This window comes from Hoplias malabaricus, chromosome 2, assembly GCF_029633855.1.
Source record: "Hoplias malabaricus isolate fHopMal1 chromosome 2, fHopMal1.hap1, whole genome shotgun sequence".
Taxonomy (NCBI): domain Eukaryota; kingdom Metazoa; phylum Chordata; class Actinopteri; order Characiformes; family Erythrinidae; genus Hoplias; species Hoplias malabaricus.
In genome coordinates this window covers 74,292,781-74,312,255 of record NC_089801.1, presented here as the reverse complement: position 1 = coordinate 74,312,255, position 19,475 = coordinate 74,292,781, and the positions used below count along the sequence as shown (strand labels likewise).

At 38.6% G+C, this 19,475-nt stretch overlaps 1 protein-coding gene and 1 long non-coding RNA gene across 2 annotated transcripts in view; both read right to left on the bottom strand.

Moving 5' to 3' along the window:
- Positions 1-2,310, bottom strand: part of LOC136687222 (uncharacterized) — a 37,155-nt gene extending 34,845 nt beyond the window's left edge. Inside the window, exons 1-2 of the mRNA XM_066661530.1 lie at positions 1,918-2,310; positions 85-160 (exon numbers count right to left, since the gene is read on the bottom strand). The gene's annotated coding sequence lies outside the window, so the exon portion shown is untranslated. The remainder of the gene's footprint in view (positions 1-84; positions 161-1,917) is intronic.
- A 4,989-nt stretch (positions 2,311-7,299) lies between these two features.
- On the bottom strand, positions 7,300-18,522 carry LOC136687436 (uncharacterized). Its single transcript, XR_010800471.1, has 3 exons — positions 18,253-18,522; positions 7,677-7,773; positions 7,300-7,588 (listed from the first exon to the last, which is right to left on the bottom strand). It is a non-coding gene; the product is annotated as an uncharacterized lncRNA (long non-coding RNA).
- Between the last annotated feature and the right edge of the window lie 953 nt (positions 18,523-19,475).

Genomic DNA, 19,475 nt, shown 5'->3' with positions numbered 1-19,475 from the left:
GCTCATCCGATACATAGAAAATGTAGATATGCTACATAAAAACAGATGTAGATATGCTACATAACAAATAACATAAAATCTTACCTGAAGCTATTTTAAGCAGCCAACCACCACGCAACCCCCGCATCTTGGGAAATACTTCCAGCAGTATTCTGCTTATCTGGAATAAATGAGCACTGCTGTCATTGAGGACATATGTTTTAAACAATGTCCTCAGGTGCAGAAAACATCTTGCTGGTCAACTGTGCCACTAAGTAGAGCAGTCAGTATTTAATATCTTTATGACTGGTTGTGTTAGATGGCAGAGATGATGATAAAGGGTGTGTCTGTTCTAGGTAACATAACTTCATAGCAGAAGTCCTGCAGTCGCTTTCTTCTATTTTTACCATGGGTTTAGTCATTCCCAAAGGGTGATAAAGTCATTAGTGGAATCTATTAGTTATGTATTCATATTTAAGCTGCTAGCCTCTCAGCAAAATCATCTGAGGATTGTGAAATAAGTCAACTAGAACTTCCTAGGTGGACAAAGTCTGGAGGTTCTAGATCACGTGTCAAACTCAAAGCCAAATATGGCCCGCAAGAGCTTAAAAGATCTGAGTGACTGCAATCTAGTGGCTTAATGCCGTCGCTTCATGGGTAACATAATCTCTGCCCTCTTTTAGACTTAATTATTAATTATTCCATCACTAATTGTAAAGCGTGCGTTGACCTTAAACTACATTTTCCACAATGCATGTCGATTATGCTGCCTGCCAAGTGACGGCATTCCACCACTAGATTTTAGTGTATCCTCTTGGATGTGATTTTTTTCAACAAGTGGAATTAAGAAATAGCTTGATCCCAAAATGTCCTGGAAAAGAAACATTGATGCCAATGGCAAATACATGTTTGTGCTTCAAGGAGAAATATCTGCATGTCTTTTGTGTTTTTTGAGGCGGTGGCTGTTGTCAAGGAGTACAATTTACGTCTGCACTTTGCCATACTTAGCTCCGTGTTTGGTATCAAAGTTGGCCTTCAAGAAAAGCAACAAACTGTACAAGAATTCAAAGGCAAACTGCGATCGCAGCAGAATATGTTCACAAGAGAGAGTTACGGCCCAAAATGACGCAGCTGTGAAAGCTAGATCTATTGTAGCTGAAGAAATCGCTCGCGCGTCTTTTGCAGAGGGTGCATTTTTGAAGCAGTGTATACTGAAGGTCATAACTTGTGTTTGAGGATATTTTTCTTTATTCACTTGGATAGTTTGATTGTTGATTGATGGAGTAATTTGAGTTTCTGAATCTGACAAATTAACAGGAATTATCTTGTGTTAACAGAGCAACAAGCAAACATTTTTATATCTATGCAAATATTTATAAGTTGAATAAGTAATACATTCAGAGTTATTTAACATTAAAGATTACTTACATTTATTCTACATTACATTTGGATACATTTAGTTACATTTATACAGTTACATCTGGCTCTTTGAGGGCAACTATTACACTGATGTGGCCCTCTGTGAAAATGAGTTTGACACCCCTAGTCTAGATACCAAAACTGGACAATAAAATAACTAGATTGTTACTTTGAGGTTGCAGGGCTTGGAGTTATGTTACCCTATGCAGACCAATTGCAGACACACAAACATCTGTTGTACACATCTTTTCCATCAAAATGAAGTTATCTTTGTTGAATGTTTATCATAACAATACTTCACTTAATCATTCCTGGTGTATGGATTTGTAGAATCAGTTCGGCTGTTGCAGATATCTCTATATAAAATGTCAGTAGGGCAGTGACAAGCAGAGCTGCAAGCGAACCTTACAGAGCAAAAGGCAACTGCTATGGATCACACTGATAATGATCCATTTTACAAAGCTGTAAAACCTAAATAACATCTTCTGAGTTGACTGTTTGCTTATCTTTAAGACTCACCTCTGTTTGATCTGCATCATTAGCCACATTTACAGTCCTTCTTCCAAGACCTGCCTGCAGAAGTTCTGCCTCCTCGTTGGGTGTTCGATCTGTATTTTCAGGTTGCAGGCAGAACTGTACTTCCATAAACCTTACCACTGACATGCGTGGTGGATCTGCAGAGTTCCTTTTGCGTTTTTGGCCTCCAGAATACAATGATGGGAAACATCTTAAATGAAACATGGACAGTTATTTATCAATAAAAATCTAAATATCGAATGACAAATTTTTGTAAGTTGTCTTCTTTAACAAATTTAAACATATAGACATTGGAATAGTAAAGAGAGTTGGAGCTAATATAACTGAACAAATTGAACTGAAGAAATCATTTTACACTTAAGCTAGTAGCTGATATTTCCCCATTTGGCTGAAATAACTTCAATTAGACATTTCCTTTAACCATCTACCAGTCTTTGACTTTGACTTGGAGAAAGATTTTACCACCCCTCCATGCAGAAATCTTTCAGCTGAGTTAGTCACCAAGCTAGGTTTTTAAATGTAGCTCACAGTGAACAGTGTCCTGTGAAATGATTTAAGTCATGTTTTGTAATTATGATAATTAAAAGGCCTTGAGCTGCTGCAGACTAAACAGTGCACTGTAACTGATATGATTTTAATATTGTGGTGGAAAATTCTGACAGAAATAAGAAAGCTGAGTCGGCATCAAATAAAAGAGCAATTTATTAACTTGAGAGAGGACGCTGCGCGCAACACTGTTTCCTCTCTGCTGATTGTTTCTCGACTAGCGTCTCTTATACATGGAAATCCCTTTGAAGTTCACCTTCTGTTCGCTATTTTATATTTCAATCACCTTTCAATGTATCCTGCCCCCCATGACTCCAAGTCTCCCACCATTTGTTTTCCACTCTTTCCTGTATCTCTAACACCTTTCCAGACATGCCCTGTGCATCCCCCTCTACCCCTTTGGTCTCAGTTAGTTCCCCTCCGTGGTCTGGAGACAAAGGGAGTTGATTGAACGGAAGGTGTCGATATAGTGTTATATGAAACACACGCACACACACACAAACACACACAAGTCTGCTGTATCACACAGAGAATTAGGAATAAAACAATTTCAGTTTACACAAGCATGCGTGGTCTTTGCTGATTAAAAATATCTCTATTGATTATGAATAATTTCTATAAACAAATTTCCATCACATATACATTACCTATTGTAGTGTTACTGTAACAGTCACTTACCTCTGCATCTCCTGCGGTACTGTTGCTGGTTTTGCAGTTCTGCAAGTGGTAGGCCCAGCAGCAGTAGAATGAGCAGCAGTTTGTTGAGGTGTTCTGTCCCTTTCACTTGTTTATGTAGCTCAGTAGCATACAGACTGCTGACTCTATGTTTGATGCCTTCTAATAATTTTGAGAGATTTGTACATTATAAGTAATTCAAAGTGTTTGGAAACTGGAAGTACAGTATGTGAAATTTGAGCGACAACATGTTTACAAATAACACACCATGCTGGCATTTGAATGACGAATAAATACTGAATTGTGTGCTGACTTTCAAAGGTGAATCAACATTGATATTTCAATATTGTTTGAATGTCTGCTTCGCAACCTTAAAATTTTAAAGGGAGGGGGGCAACTTTTTTCCAAACTTTGTCACACTCTGAAATCCTTGGCCTAAACAAGCATGTCGATTTTACTTCAGTATGTTTTTTTCATATAAATCAGAAAAAAAAACCACACAACAAAAAAAACCAACTGTGAAGACCCACTCTGGTCTGTCATTCTTCTACAATGCAAAACAAGACAGAATATGAGCAATAAATGCACATAATAGACCTTTCTATTCAAGTGTAGTGTAGTAAGGTACACCACAAATACATACATATAATTTTATAATTTGTTTTATAGCCTTGACTTTATTCAAACTCCTCCAACCTCTGATATTTGACTTAATGAAATTAATTAAGATTTATAATTGGTTTAAGCAATTAAAACATTAATAATTAGTTTGAGAATGAATAATAATCATGCTAAATGAGTTCTTCAGGATTTTCAGAAATTCTAATGAACAAACTGCACACACTGTGATTCCAAATAATGAGAGTTTTATTAATAAAGAGAAGTATTTAATTAACATAGCACAACCTTGTAATCTCACTGTGTCCGGCAGGGGGAACTGATTCAAGCTTAAAGGTGAGCTAGGCGTTTTTAATTTGTGACTGAAGTTACTAGCTAAGGTTTAATTAATACAAAATTTATCAAGAACTTAATTCGGTTTCAGCTCTGGAAATGCATAAGTTTAGCTTACTTTTTCGTCGATTTTCACCACTCATTTGGATGCAGAGGCTCTTTGAAGTCCTGGGAATGGAGGCGTCTCACTTAGTCTCGCGGTTCTTACCGCCGAAGTATCCAGGCTGGTTTAGCGTGGAGGTCTTTCTTCGTTGATTGAGTTGTCTCGGGCGTACCCGGAGTGTGATGACGCAGGCGGCAGGATCCTCTCTTCGGCCTTCGGTCCGGAGTGGGAGGGTCCAAAATATGGACGTTTTGGACGAGCGGTTCGCTAGTTATGGCAGCTCCAGAACTGAAACCGCTTCAATAAACTCACTTATTCTAAGACTTCCTGGTGTATCGGCAGTGTTTCCTTACTCTGGCCACGAATAAGTTCACCTGCTTCGATCAGTCGTGAGATTAAACTTAGATTGGGTTATAAGACATAAACACGATTAAAAGAAAAGAAAGATATTCAAATTACTCGACGTATTAGTAAAACTTCATACTCTTAGCTAATTTCGAGACGTCTCTCGTAAGCTTTAAATGAAGTCTCTGAGTTTTTCCTTTGTTTCGTCGTCGTCGTGGAGGAGAGAGTGTTTGTTGTTCAAAGTTTTCTCGTCGGCGTCCTCTCTTTTTCAGTGGTCCGTTACTTCTGTAGAGTCCTCGCAACTCTTCAAAACTTCGAACTGGATGTGAGCAGTCGAGCTGCTATTTTCAAGGCTGGCGCGGTCACGCCCTAATGGGAGGCGTCCTCTTTCTGATTGGACGCGAGTTCAGTCTCACGTGACTCTCGCTAGGGGGAGAGTCGAAGGGAGTTTGAATCATTGAGTCTCACATAAAGAATATGAATTTCTCATATCAAAATTCTTATACCCGCTATCAACATATAACAATGAGTACATTGGACTATTAACATCAGACAGTTACATAAGGTTTCATCTTTACGTCCCATTTATGATGCTATGCTGGGAAAGTATATTAGTTCGTTTAATCCTATTCAGAGGTAGGATTTCTCTTCATGATAGAAAACAGTCCACAATATACACATTTCATTAGGAGGTAGGCATTCATCTGAGGGTACAGAAAGTGACATCAATACATAGGTTTAATACACAAATAATCAGAGTTTGATTATTTTCCGCTATTGTTTTCCAGCGATTCCGAGCGAGGCGTAGTTTCGCCAGTGTCCATTTGGTGTCGCTGTTGATCCGTGCTTCGGCTGTTGATTCACGGGAGTTCACTCGAGGTCACTTTGGTTTGAACATCTGTTGATCCCCGTGAAAGATAAGGGACATTGAGGTGCCACTTTGTCATAGACGGCCGTAAAAGCTCTCTTCTTTGTTTGAGGTTCCTGTCTCTTTAAGAGCATTATAAAAGTTAGTTATCTCGACAGTTCCTGTTAGTTAAAAGAGAAAAGGGGGGTGTTGTTGGGGCCATGTGTTGAGAGTGTCCTTTGATGTTTTCAGCTTATGTGTGTGCGTGTGTGTGGGGCTTTGACCCCCGCGGGCACAGACAGTCCTCTGGAATGTGACTTGGTCGCAGAGGAAAGGTCCTATTCAGACTGGAAAAGTTTTAATCCAAAACTTTTCATTTCTTCATTTCGATCTGGTATTCATATTTGGTCCATACTCCACTACACAAGCACTGATTATGATTAAATGCATCTACACTGCAGTTTACCAACTCCATCTACTAAATTTAATTCTTATAAATCAAACTACACAATGTTTAAGCGGTTTGTTTACATGTTCGTGCAATCCGCCATCACCTCAGGGTTGCCAGATTCACTTTTCACCCCACCAGTCACAAGTTTTAAAATGAAATGTTTGTCCCGCATTATATTTACTTTCTAATTATATTACAGTAGGACCCATATTTACTTTTTATCCTTTCGTTTCTTTCTTTGAATTTTTGTTAACAACCATTCCAGATGAAACACCAGTACAATTATTATTACTGGGTTGATGGTTCATTGTACGAACTCGTAAACAAACTAATTAATAGTTGTGTTTAATTTTGTTTATAAGAATGAAATTCAGTAAACAGATGTAGATGGTAAACTGCAGTGTGGATACACTTAATCATAACAAATTTTTTATGTGGAGGAGAGAGGTTGAGAGGCTAGCTAGCTGAGTTTGTAAGCTTACCCTTCGGGAAGCAAGTAGAGCTAATTTCACTAAATTGAACTATAATCAAAAAGGTGAGGATCTCAGAAATCATACGTCAATTAAATATCAGGTGTCAGCAGCAGTGCCGAATGATATTTTCCCCTCTCTATAATGCGCCAAGGGACATGCGCAGAAACGATCTCCTCTGATTGGTCAGAAGAGTTATTCCCCGAACAGTGTCCGCCTCCCAGTTCTACAGGTACAGATTAGTTCTGCACCACACTCCATCTGATATATTTGGTGTAAATGTGAGAGCGCGCGGAAGTATTCACGTGTGAGCGAAGAAGACAGCATTAGAGACTCGTAGCCGCAGATTCGAGCAGGTGCAGTCACTGACTTGTGTCTGTGCAAGAGAAATATCACCCCCCAAAAAACTACAAAATATATATATTCCTGAGGAGACTTTCTACAGGTGTGTAACTCCCACTGCACAGATTCACATGTTGGTTTACAAATGTGCAAGTGTTATACAAGTGTGTGAATTTGTTATGTACCGTATATACAGCTACAAATGGAGCAAAACTGAGCATATGATATTTTTGTACGTGTGTGTGTAGAACTGGATTTGTGCAGCTGCAGTGAAGAGTTTGTGAAGGTGTAAGTGTTAAGCTGTACTTGTGGAAGAGGTAACAATATGTACAGGTTTGTAACTACTGAAGTGATTTTCTCTGTGACTTCAAATGTACTGATACACATGTGTGAATATTTTCTACAACTACAAACTACAAATTTCAGATTAGTAAAAAATGCAGTGCCCAATCACACGTTCAAACAAAGGTTAACAATGCTTTAATGAATGCAGTTGTTGTATATATCACCTCCCATGTAATAGCTTAATGTTTGGATAAGCACGGTCTAAAAAAATAAAATCATTCTTATGTTATAATAATCCAAAAGGTGATATTGCTCTTCTTGTTATTGTTGATATAGAAATGTTCTGCTGAAATCCTAGTCTGAGGTGCAAAAGCTCCTCCTTTACCTTCAGAAGAAATTGAGGGTCCAACAGCCCGACTAGAGGGCCCTTAAAAATATTAAAGATTAGAAAGTACCAAATTCATCATATTAGCCTGTTGTGTTTCATGCCATTGATGTTACTAACTTTGAATGAGTTTATAAGTTCCTTTTTGGTGAACTGTTTTGGTCGTGGGGCCTTTGAAGCAGGAGGAAGATAACTGTCCTCATCTTCACTATCCACGTTTAGCAAAGTACTTGCAGTACATTTTAGTGTGGACCTAAGTGTTAAATAAATAAATGTATGCATTTAAAATATGGGAAAAACATTACCATAATAACACAGAATTACTTAAAATGTCTGCTTACTTTCTTTTTCGTTTTGTAAATACATCCTCTGGTTCTGTATCAATACTTTCACCTCTTTTGACTCGTAAGTAATATTCATGAGCTTTTTCATAGTTATCTGAGGGTGAAAAAAACACATACAATTAAAAAAATACAAAACACTTCTAGCAGAACATAGCTATGGAAGCAAATCTGTCTCATCAGACTTTGAAATATTACCACCTTTGAATTTGTAGCACTGAATTTTTTTTGCACTGAAATTATGCATCTGAATTTTGCTGCTTTTGAATTTAAGTCTTCAGATTTACACCTCTTAATATTTTGCTTTGAAATTGTTCATCTGAATATAATTGCTCTTGAATTGAACTCGTGAATTTTCAAGAACATGTTTTCACTGTTATTATTCAAGGTTAATAAATTCAGATAAAAAAAAAATTTGAGCTCAAAATAATTTAAACAATAAATTTCGAAGTTGATCATACTCGGTAGACGAAATTCAGAAACCAAAATACGAGTTACAAAAAAGTCAGAGTACACATCCGGGACACGGAGGATGAGCAATCGATTCATTTGGATTTTCTCTTTCACCTTAAATGCTGCACTAGTTGCATTCTGTCGCCGCTAGATGGTGAAATACGAACACAACTTCCATACCGTGGAAAAACTACACGTTTACCTTCCTTCCGCGTATATTCTCTCTTTATTTTCAAAGTGTCTCAAAAATCTAAAAGTCTCACTAAAGACACAATATAACAGACTATTGATATCCTGAAGATGAAGATATTTTACTGTGGAGATGTTGTGTAACGGCCCTGTGAACAGAGCATGTGATATGACAGAATGTTGAAACATGAACTGTGGGGATACAGTCTGTGAAAATAAGAACACCCCATGACAGCCTTTGTCTTTTTAAACATATTTAAACGTATGGGCATTTGACTTTCATTTGAACAGCACTAAGAAATGGAGCTTATACAAATAAAACTGAAGAAATTGCTTATAAACATTAGTTGTACAGTGCAATTGTCTTTGGCAGAGAGGATTTGGCCAATATTTCATGGGTGCAACCCACACACTCAGCTCTACTGCTCCTCCCACAAATGCATGTTCCTTACAAATGTGGGACCATTGAAAAGGCTTCTCAACGGTATAAGATTTACTGCCAAGAAGCATTGTTACAACAAATAAATGATCTACAAACACAAATTTCTATATAAATATTTATAATAATATAAGAAATAACCAGACATTGTGAATGTACACATACTGACATTCAGTGTTTAAACAAACACAACTTTATGAATTAAACTCTGCACTGTGGCATATTATATTTATATTACACTCTCTGTAAAATAGGAAGGAACTTGTGTTCGAATTTCGCCCTCTAGCGGTGACAGAATGCAACTAGTGCAGCATTTAAGGTGAAACAGAAAATCCGAGAAGTGTATCTCTGCAGGCCTGTATCTCTCAGTGGCATGTGCCAGTGGCATCGATTTTTTATTTATTTATTTTTTTTTTTTTTTGACAGTGGCATATGCCTCCGTTTTGCGCAAATGCCGATGACATTGCCATCCGTTTCATGACACTGGCATATACTCCACTTCATTGTTGAACATCTGCCAGTAGACTAAGTGTAGCTAGCATATGGATGTTTAAACTAGCTATATATTTAACTGGCGCACGTACCTATTAGCATGTAAACGGACCAAACAAGTGGCATGCTACAAACATAGCATCCCTTATTCGCACACAGTCCACTGTCACTGTGTTCATGGACAATTGAACTACAAGTTCTTCCCAGTTAGGGGTATACGACGCTCCTCAAAACCACCACTTTCAAGACGTCGACATACCACAATGCTGCCGTGCTATAACAAAAGATATATATATTTGAGGGAAAATCTAATATGACAGTGTATTAAATGAAACATTACTTTTTTAAATTTTCAGATTTTAAATTGAGGTAGCAACTCTGCTAGGCCTAATCAAAAAATTAAACACGGGCATCATCTAGGGGCCTAAGGTCTTTCTCAAGAAGAATGAGAAAACAATATGGCGACATTGCACGGTAGGTGTGTTGTATTATTACGTATTAAATGGGTACAAATAGTGGTGTAGCTCCCATTATTATTTATATTATTTTATACAGGTAATGTTAAATGCCGTGTAGTATCATGTTCACTGGTTATCAGTAATATATGGGAAACACATTTTATACTGCTAATATGCAATAGAATGCTGTATAGGAATGCTATTAAAAGTGGCAGAGGGTTATACTATAAAGTTTAGTGTGCCTGCGTTCTGGTGCTGCAAGTCTCTGACATGTTAACATCAATACCTTAATGCTATCCTGTATTTATTTTTCTTTTTAGGACACACATTTAAAACAATTGATGGGCTGTTTCATGACATCCAGGCTCACAGAACTTATCCTTTCTGTAGAAAACATCTGTGTGTATTCTGTGTTTTTTAAAGATGCTAGCAATAGTAAGCAGTCTGTTTTTAATCTGAATTTCTGTGTTAATAATGGTATATTTATTTTGGTAAATGCTGAGGAAATACTAATGGTCTAAATGTTCCTTTGTGATCAGTGTGATTGTCTTATTATTGAGATTGAGTAAAGGGAAGCAGAGAAATAACATAAAAATGTTCTGTTTATGATCTGTTGTTTTTGTAGATTTTTGGTGACTTGTACAGCTAAACTAACTGTTCAGTAGTAATTACATAATGTTGAATTCTTTTTTCTGTCAGATCTTTTCACAGTGCCATGTTTTTGTGGACAAGTTAAAGACTTAAAAATAAGTCATTGGCACCGTTTTAAATGTGGACAAATTTTGCAAAGACTACTTTCTTTCAAAATCCATTTGCAAAAACATGGTAGGATCTACCTGTCAGTGGTATAAGTTTGTCATATGCTGTGGTGTACCTTTGTGTCCTTAGTCTATAAACTGCTTTCATAGGATGCATTCTGAATGAAGATTCTCAGGAACAGTTCACTGAAAGTATGTGTACAGTTTGTCTTACAGTTTTGTAATGGGTTTTTATTGTAGCTTTCTTTGTCATCTGGCATTCTTCTTCATCGATCCTACATTCATGCATGCATGGCTATATCCACAGCTCACCTTTATTTTCCATATTCAATAAGTTGTCAGAACTCTTCCTGCATTTTTTTCTGTAGTAAATTTAATTGCTCTGTGGCTGAATTGATTTTTTTTACTTTTACAGAAAAGCCAGAGAGAAGTGAAGAGAGAGAAAACTGTCCACAGAAGCAATCTGGTGAGGACAGTTTTAAATGTACCTTCTGTCAATCATCATTTGCAACAGCTGGAAGCCTCAGAAGGCATCAAAAAGAGAAACATGAAAAACAGACAGACCCACTATACTGTGTAGATGTAGAGAAGGGCATTTTCATAGCAGCCAAAAGTAGCAGAGGCCAGGGGATACCAATACATGTCCAAAAAAGTACCACATCGCAGGTTATTGGGTGTGAAGTGGAAGAGTGCAGGGAGTACATGACTCTGGCAAAAGCAAGTGGAATGCCAGGTCTCGAGTGTGAACATTTGAGAAGAGTTCCACATGCACATCCATATGTGGCCCCACAAACCCTGAAACATGGATCTATTGACTTAATGCATGAAAAAGGCTTAATTTCCAGTTCTAGGAAAGAGGAGTGTGTCCTCATCAACCAGACAGCACACACAGAGGGAAGCTGCACAGTTTTCCCCATTTTCTATGAAGAGCATGGTTACTCGTAATCGCAGGTACACATATTTCTCTGTATATACAGGCAAACATGGACGTTGGTGTGTTTATGGAAGGACTAGAGTGACTTTTGACAAACTATCTGGCTGCTGGTATTGCCTTTGTAAAGGCACCAAGAAACAGTACCAATGTATTCACATCTATTTGAGTATGTGGTGGCTTTATCAAGAGAGAGAGGATTTGTTGGTTGAATGTACCCAATCAGCCAGTGAGGGAGACAGTTTTGAAGAGGAGGAGGAGGATGCAGACATTTGTTTGGAGAGAAAAGATGGCCTCACAAAAAAAAACATATAGTAGACATGACCACATATCTCTGGCAGATGAAAAGAATACCTGAGAATTTGCTACAGGAATTAAAGATTCGGGTCAGTCCTCTGCCAGCGAGGTTTGAGCCTACAGAAACAACATGTCCATACTGCCCTGGGCCAACGCCACCTGGCCTCACAGAAATGGTGATTGTTACCAAAAAATGCAATCATCTATGACCTAGAGTCTATTCAGAAAGGTTTGTGCACAACAATCCAAAAGACTTGTAAATGTGTTTGTCTCTTTTTTTTTCCAAGATATAAACGTAAAGGCCACTCTCTAATTACTTTTTCATGTAAAGGTGTCACTGTGTGTGTGAAAAAGTGCCTGATCTGCAGGACTCCTGTAAGATTTCAGGATTTCACAACGGGATTTCATAATTTCAACAACAGAATTCTTTTGACTATCCGTTTCTGTTCAATGATGATACCAGCCCTCAAGGTAAAAAAAAATATTTTGTGTTATTTTGCATTTTCAACTTTTGCCAAATATCAGTTTTAATCAAAGTTTCCTATATAATAGTCACACACAGCTATCGGACGTTTTTTCTCTATGATGGAGGACCTCCTAAACGTGAAGATACATCACAACATGCTGAGAAAAGCCTTCTTCCATTTTTGGGCAATGACTAGTTATCACTATGACTTCTCTTGTGTACGCTGTGGCCATGAACCACCTGTTTTAATTGCTGATGCCAATTGGAAAGTGGCCTTTGACTTGCCTGGTAAGCCATTTTTACATTACTTTGTAAGGGAAAAGGGGACATATTTTTTCGTTATTTGAACAACATATGTTCAAACAACAAGATGAATAATATTTCTATTCAAGTAATTTGAACATCTCTGCTACAAATGATAATGTAAACTTTGTTTCCAGCATCTACAGTTTCTGAACAGTTTACCTGACATCTAAAGACCGTTTCTGCATCTGTAGATTTGTGTGACGTTTGTGTCTGGGGACTAAAACTTTGCTGTGGGAGTTGCACTGCCTCCCCTTGACAATCGGTGCCCATGTATCCCCCAGAAGATGGTGGTGATGATTTTGATCATTTTTGGGATGTCCAATATTATATTAATTATTTGCATTTTAGTTTGTTAGTTCATGCCCTGCTATATTATTTTTTACATGTATGTGTTGTCTTTCTTTTCAGTCATTTCACAATATTTTTTCTCTCCAAGTGAATCTCCTGAAGAGACCATGCACTGACAATATTCAACAAAGTGACCTTACAGTAAATGTTGATGAGAGATGGTCATAACTGGAAAAGGAACTCATTGCTACAGGTTTTTGTTTTGGTAAGTTTGTTACATAAAACTGTTTTTTTTTACTGTATCCCCTAGCTGGCTTATTCATTCACATTCACAGGAACACACACACACATTCACTCACACACTCATACCTACGGACACTTTTGAGTCACCAATCTACATACCAACATGTGTTTTTGGAGCGTGGGAGGAAACCAGAGCACCCGGAGGAAACCCACGCAGACACAGGGACAACACACCACACTCCACACAGACAGTCACTCGGAGGAAACTCACACAGACACAGGGAGAACACACCACACTCCTCACAGACAGTAACCCGGAGGAAACCCACACAGACACAGGGAGAACACTGTGATCCATCCCAGTGGCTACAGAGCTCCAGGGATACCAACAACTGTGGAGTTTTCGTTTGCACTGTAAGTTCTTAAGAAAATATTCTATGAGTATTTATAATTTTTACATTATTGTAAAATTGGGCCATAAGCAGTCAAACACCAATTTAAACTGCATATATCTGGTATTGCTTAGGACACGTGACATGGATAGAATGCATGATTTACAGATGGCAGAGATGGAGTTGAAGACTTGCAGCTTGGCCACAGAGGTCGTAGGGAGGTCTCAAATGGAGCATATGTGAAAATATCACGCAGCAGCACTAGCTGAAGGTGTCCAGATAGAGGTTAGTTGTCCAATGTGTACTTCACTTGTTTTATACTAGCAGTCATTCATATTACTGAAACAATTAATTTTTTCTTTGCAGGATTCCTTGGGATTTCCTAGTAAAACACAGTGCATGGCTGGTGCCTTGCAAGTATGTTGTTATCAGAGTGTTGGGGAAAAGGGGTATGCCTTTCTTTATTTTTCTAAACTGATATTTTTCTGTTATTGAAGGCATACCATACTAATTACACAGCTGTGTGTATTATTTCACTTAAATAGGACACTATACTCGAAGGTAGTACAGGTGCTTTGGGTTCAGTGTGACCTATGTTTGGGATGGCTGCACATGGACTGCGCTGGTGTGTCTGAGGCAGAGGTCAAAAAAGGGAAATTCAGATGTGGCTGTGACTTACCACAGCCCTATACATTTGACAGGTGGGGTTATAAGTGATGTAGCACTTTACAATATAAATGTTGTATGAAGATTCTATCACAACACAACCTTATTAGTAGTACATACATTACACCATTGGAAAGAGGCCAGTTCCAGCTTTCCTATGACACCTTAAGCTTGAAAAAACAGGTTTTTCTACTCTAAAGAATTCTTTTACTAAAAAAAAACAATTTCATCATTTATTCCAAGCAGTTAGAATGTACTAATCGTTCAAATTTGGCCATGAAAGTTCAGATGGAAATTCAAAGAAATACACAGACACATTGATGTGCCACATGTACCTGTTTTCTTTGCAGTAAAATCAAAGCACTGAAGCAGGGAGTTGATGGTCTGATCTCAGATACAGAATTAAAGGTGAATAAAGGTTTTCTTTTAAAGTCAAAAAGCATATTTTTGATTCCAATGTGAGTGTGTATTATATCTGTTATTGTTTCTTCATCCATAGGCTCTGCATGATGCTCTGCAGACAGAGGAAAAAAAGTCAAGTCGTTTCTACCTCTGGAAGCATCCAGAAGTGTCACTGAAGTTAAAGCAGTGTTTGAAACCTAAGCAATGCAGTTTTAGTGATGACAATGTGAGTATGAAGCCCATTGAACTTCATACGCCATTTTAGTATCATATCGAGGTAAAGAATGGATTATCTGCAGCTCATGTTATCTCTCATATATAGCTTGTCAAACTGGCAGACAAGATAAGAGCAGCAGTCAAACCTGAGAACAACCTTGAAAGTTTGGATTACATCTTTGATGTGATGCTCCCTGAAGTATGTTTTCTTATTCCATATACTACTACCTCCAGTTATATGTTGGCTTCTCATGCTCTTCCTCTTTTAGCTTAAACTGTCTGTCTCAAGCATAATTTTCCAATTATATTTTCACAAAATGTCCAAATAAGAGTCCTTCAGTATTCACAGACACCAAAGCTGTCTCCTGTTGTTCAGCTTTCACGTCCATATAGGACTACAGAAAAAGCCATAGCATGGACAATTCTAATCTTTGATTATACAGATGAATTATTACATTTAAAAGCATTTATTGACTGTTGGGTTTTTTGTTGTTATTATTAGTAACCTAATAACATTTAACAGTAACATCCTGTGTCTAAACGTCATTTTAATATGTAACATAACTATAACAGATCATTCAATCCAATCCTAGATAATAAAAAAGATGCAGACTCCAAATTAGTTGAAGAGAATAGCTGGTACCTTGTATATTGCAGGTTAGATGTAATATACAAGAAGGAAACCCTCTGGAGAATCTCTGAGGGGTATTACAGTTTTAATCTTTTACACACTTTTACAAAGTCATTTACACAATTATTATTTATTGCATTCCCGTCTTTGAAGTTGCCACCCTTACATCTAATTTAAGGACCTAACATCAGAATTACTATCATTATCTCCAAACTTAGAACTCTTTAACTGTTTATTTAAACTAAGGCGACATCATTCAATGCTGATAAAATCTTGACTTTGTGTCACCCATGCCTAATCTTACAGTGGCGTCCAAGGGGCACTACACATTACAAATTGCTTAATGAAATACAGAATAACATATTCAACTCAATATGTTAACCCATGCATGCCTGGACAGTATTTTATCACTTCTGGAAAAATGTTACATTGATTTAAAGCCTGGATTACTGTACCTTCTTGTTTTATCAGTAGATGGAAATTACTATGAGGTAACTCTTACTTTTCTTCTCTTTATCAAGGTGACTCTTGCCACCTTCATGAAACATTTGAACATTTGCCGATATGCTGGAGAAGTGTTGATGTCTTCTGGTCAAGTTCTGTTACTTTAAAATATTCATTCATGCATTATCTGTAACAGCTTATCCAGTTCAGGGTCGCAGCGGGTCTGGAGCCTACCTGGAATCATTGGGCACAAGGCGGGAATACACCCTGGAGGAGGCGCCTTTCCTTCACAGGGCGGAGCGCAAACACACACACACACACACACACTGACTCACACCTATGGACACTTTTGAGCCGCCAATCCACATATCAACGTGTGTTTTTGGACCGTGGGAGGAAACCAGAGCACCTGGAGGAAACCCATGTGGATGCAGGGAGAACACACCTCACAGACAGTCACCCGGAAGGGGACTCGAACCCACAACCTCCAAGCCTCCAGACTTTAAAGTTTTATAATGTTTTAAAGTTTTGATACCTCATTGTTACTATTTTCATTTTTATAGCTGCTGTTTTACCGTTGGGTTTTATTCAATTAAATAAAATGATTCGTAATATGAACACCATTGTTATTACCATTGTTATTTAAAAATAAATTTTAATTGATTTTTAACCAGGCAATGAATTCTTATTTAGAGTGGTGGCCTGACAAGCAGTAGGGGAAGCATGAGTTTTAGAAATGTTGAATTTTTACAGAACTGCAATGGTTCAATAAACACATGGACTTTATTGTAAAGGAGAAAAAGGGAACTGGACTAACACGTCTACTTTAATATATAATATTTATTACATACTGGTGTTGGTAAAATTGTACATGATGGTAGTCTGCAGCAAATTACTGACACATTGCTGCCCTCCTAAAATGAACACTCAAGATAAAGCCAACTTAATACCAAGTTGTATTGTTATACAGAAAATACCACATTTCATTTTGTAAGGATCATTTCTATATGGGGTTTTATGCCACTCATTCATAGATTCCAGTTCTTAATGGTACAATGTTATACAAATGTTTAAATAGCTTCAGACAAATTCCATGTATTGATAATTTAAAGGAACTATGAAAAGCACCACCACCACAACTATATATATATATATATATATATATATATATATATATATATATATATATATATATATATATATACAAATTTTGCATAAGACTGACAAAAATATTTAGGGGAAATCTGGATTATATGTCTGCGTGGGTTTCCTCTGGGTGCTCCGGTTTCCTCCCACAGTCCAAAAACACACGTTGGTAGGTGGATTGGTGACTCAAAAAGTGTCCGTAGGTGTGTGTGTGTGAGCGAATGTGTGTGTGTGTCTGTGTTGCCCTGTGAAGGACTGGCGCCCCCTCCAGGGTGTATTCCTGCCTTGCGCCCAATGATTCCTGGACCCACCGCGACCCTGAATTGGATACGAGGTTACAGATAATGAATGAATGAATGGATTATATGTCAGTGGAATGGGGTGTCAACACTTATTATGAGCCTTCATCAGAAAGGCAAACATTGTCTTGGTTGAAACGTCAGCTTTCAAGAATCTGACATGAAGTGTTGTACAATGGTATTAGAGCTTCACGTGCCTTAAAGACATTTTAATTAATCTAGTAGTCCAGTAGTAATGTTGCTTGGCAGCATTGTGGTATGTCGACGTCTTGAAAGTGGTGGTTTTGAGGAGCGTCGTATACCCCTAACTGGGAAGAACTTGTAGTTCAATTGTCCATGAACACAGTGACAGTGGACTGTGTGCGAATAAGGGATGCTATGTTTGTAGCATGTCACTTGTTTGGTCCGTTTACATGCTAATAGGTACGTGCGCTAGTTAAATATATAGCTAGTTTAAACATCCATGTGCTAGCTACACTACTGGCAGATGTTGAACAATGAAGTGGAGTATATGCCAGTGTCATAAAACAGATGGCAATGTCATCGGCATTTGCGCAAAACGGAGGCATATGCCACTGTCAAAAAAAAAAAAAATCGATGCCACTGTCACCCGTACGTAAGATGCCGATGCCTCTCCCCTTTAAAATGAATTTGCCCTTTGGCTACTACAGTCTTACAACGACAGTGCTGCTGCTACATCAACTGTTCAAACTAACTTCAAAGCTTACTTAGCTAACGTGCCTAGCGAGCATTTTAAAACTATGAGCACTTTGACAAAAATATACATTTAGTAAGTGTTGAACTGTTTGTAAATGTACCTTAATGTGTGACGTTCATGTAAGTAACGCAGAGAACAGCCAACATTACATATACTCCAGCCTGCCTTAAACTTTAACGGACTTTAGCAACTAGCTAACGTTAGCTTAGCCTTAAACTGAATGTTACACAACCCACAAATATCATCCCCATTCATTATAATTCTTTCCCACTAAGACACTAAACAGAACCGTGTGCTGTACATAAATGAGCTAATTAGCCAGTTAAACGCTGTTTTTCTTACCGTGTTTCTGTGCTGTTACCCGCAGACGGTTAAAAAGCTTCCCCTCAGAAGAGCCGAGCAGCAGCAGCGCGAGCGCAGCTCCTCCCTCTCAGCGGCTCTTCAGCTGTGGTAGAGCGGGGAGCCGCGGCCCGCACACACTCACTTCCATTTTCAATACTTTATGAAATCTGGAAGATCATCTCTCACATCAACATTTGAAACACATTTCTTCCGTTTATATTAATAAAAGAAAATCTTATTAAGCAAACGGTTTTACATCTTATTTTTAAAAATAAAAGGTATATAAGAAACACCTTGATCCCTGTGTTCTGATTGGGTCGGTGCCGCATTAGTTTACTAGAATCTTCTAGCGTCTTCTGTTCTGTAAAATTCTAAAACCTTCAGGAATGACGTGGAAGTGGGCGGGGCTTATGAGTGCTCAGCCAATCAGAGTCGAACCACGGTTATAAAAGAAGGTGACTGCAAGTGTAAGTGGAGTCCCTCGCGAGACGGCGGAGAGTATAAGCGAAGTTCTTCGCGTTACCTCGGACCGTGTGAGTGGAGTTCCTTGCGTGACGGCGGAGCGTGTAAGTGGAGTCCCTCGCCTTACGGCGGAGCATATGAGCGGAGTTCTTCGCGTGACGGCGGACCGTCTGAGCGGAGTTCCTCGCCTTACCTCGGACCGTGTGAGTGGAGTTCCTTGCATGACGGCGGATCATCTGAGCGGAGTTCCTCGCGTGACGGCGTTGCATCTGAATGGAGTTCTTCGGCGGAGCGTCTGACCAGAGTTCCTCGCGTGACGGCAGAGCGTCTGAGTGGTCCTGTAGGTTGGTGTTGGCTTTTGGTAAGTAGTGGTTACTGATTTGGGCGGCACGGTGGCGCAGCAGGTAGTGTTGCAGTCACACAGCTCCAGGGACCTGGAGGTCGTGGGTTCGATTCCCGCTCCGGGTGACTGTCTGTGAGGAGTTTGGTGTGTTCTCCCCGTGTCTGCGTGGGTTTTCTCCGGGTGCTCCGGTTTCCTCCCACAGTCCAAAAACACAAGTTGGTAGGTGGATTGGAGACTCAAAAAGTGTCCGAACGTCTGAGTGGAGTTCCTCGCGTGGATGGATAACAGTCCTCCAGAGCGAGGGGTTGGTGGTGGGTCAATTTCAAATAAAAAGTTTAAAACATATTTTGATCCCTGTGTTTTGATTGAGTCAGTACTGCATTTTGATTCTGTTTTGATTCTAGAATTCTTGAAATTT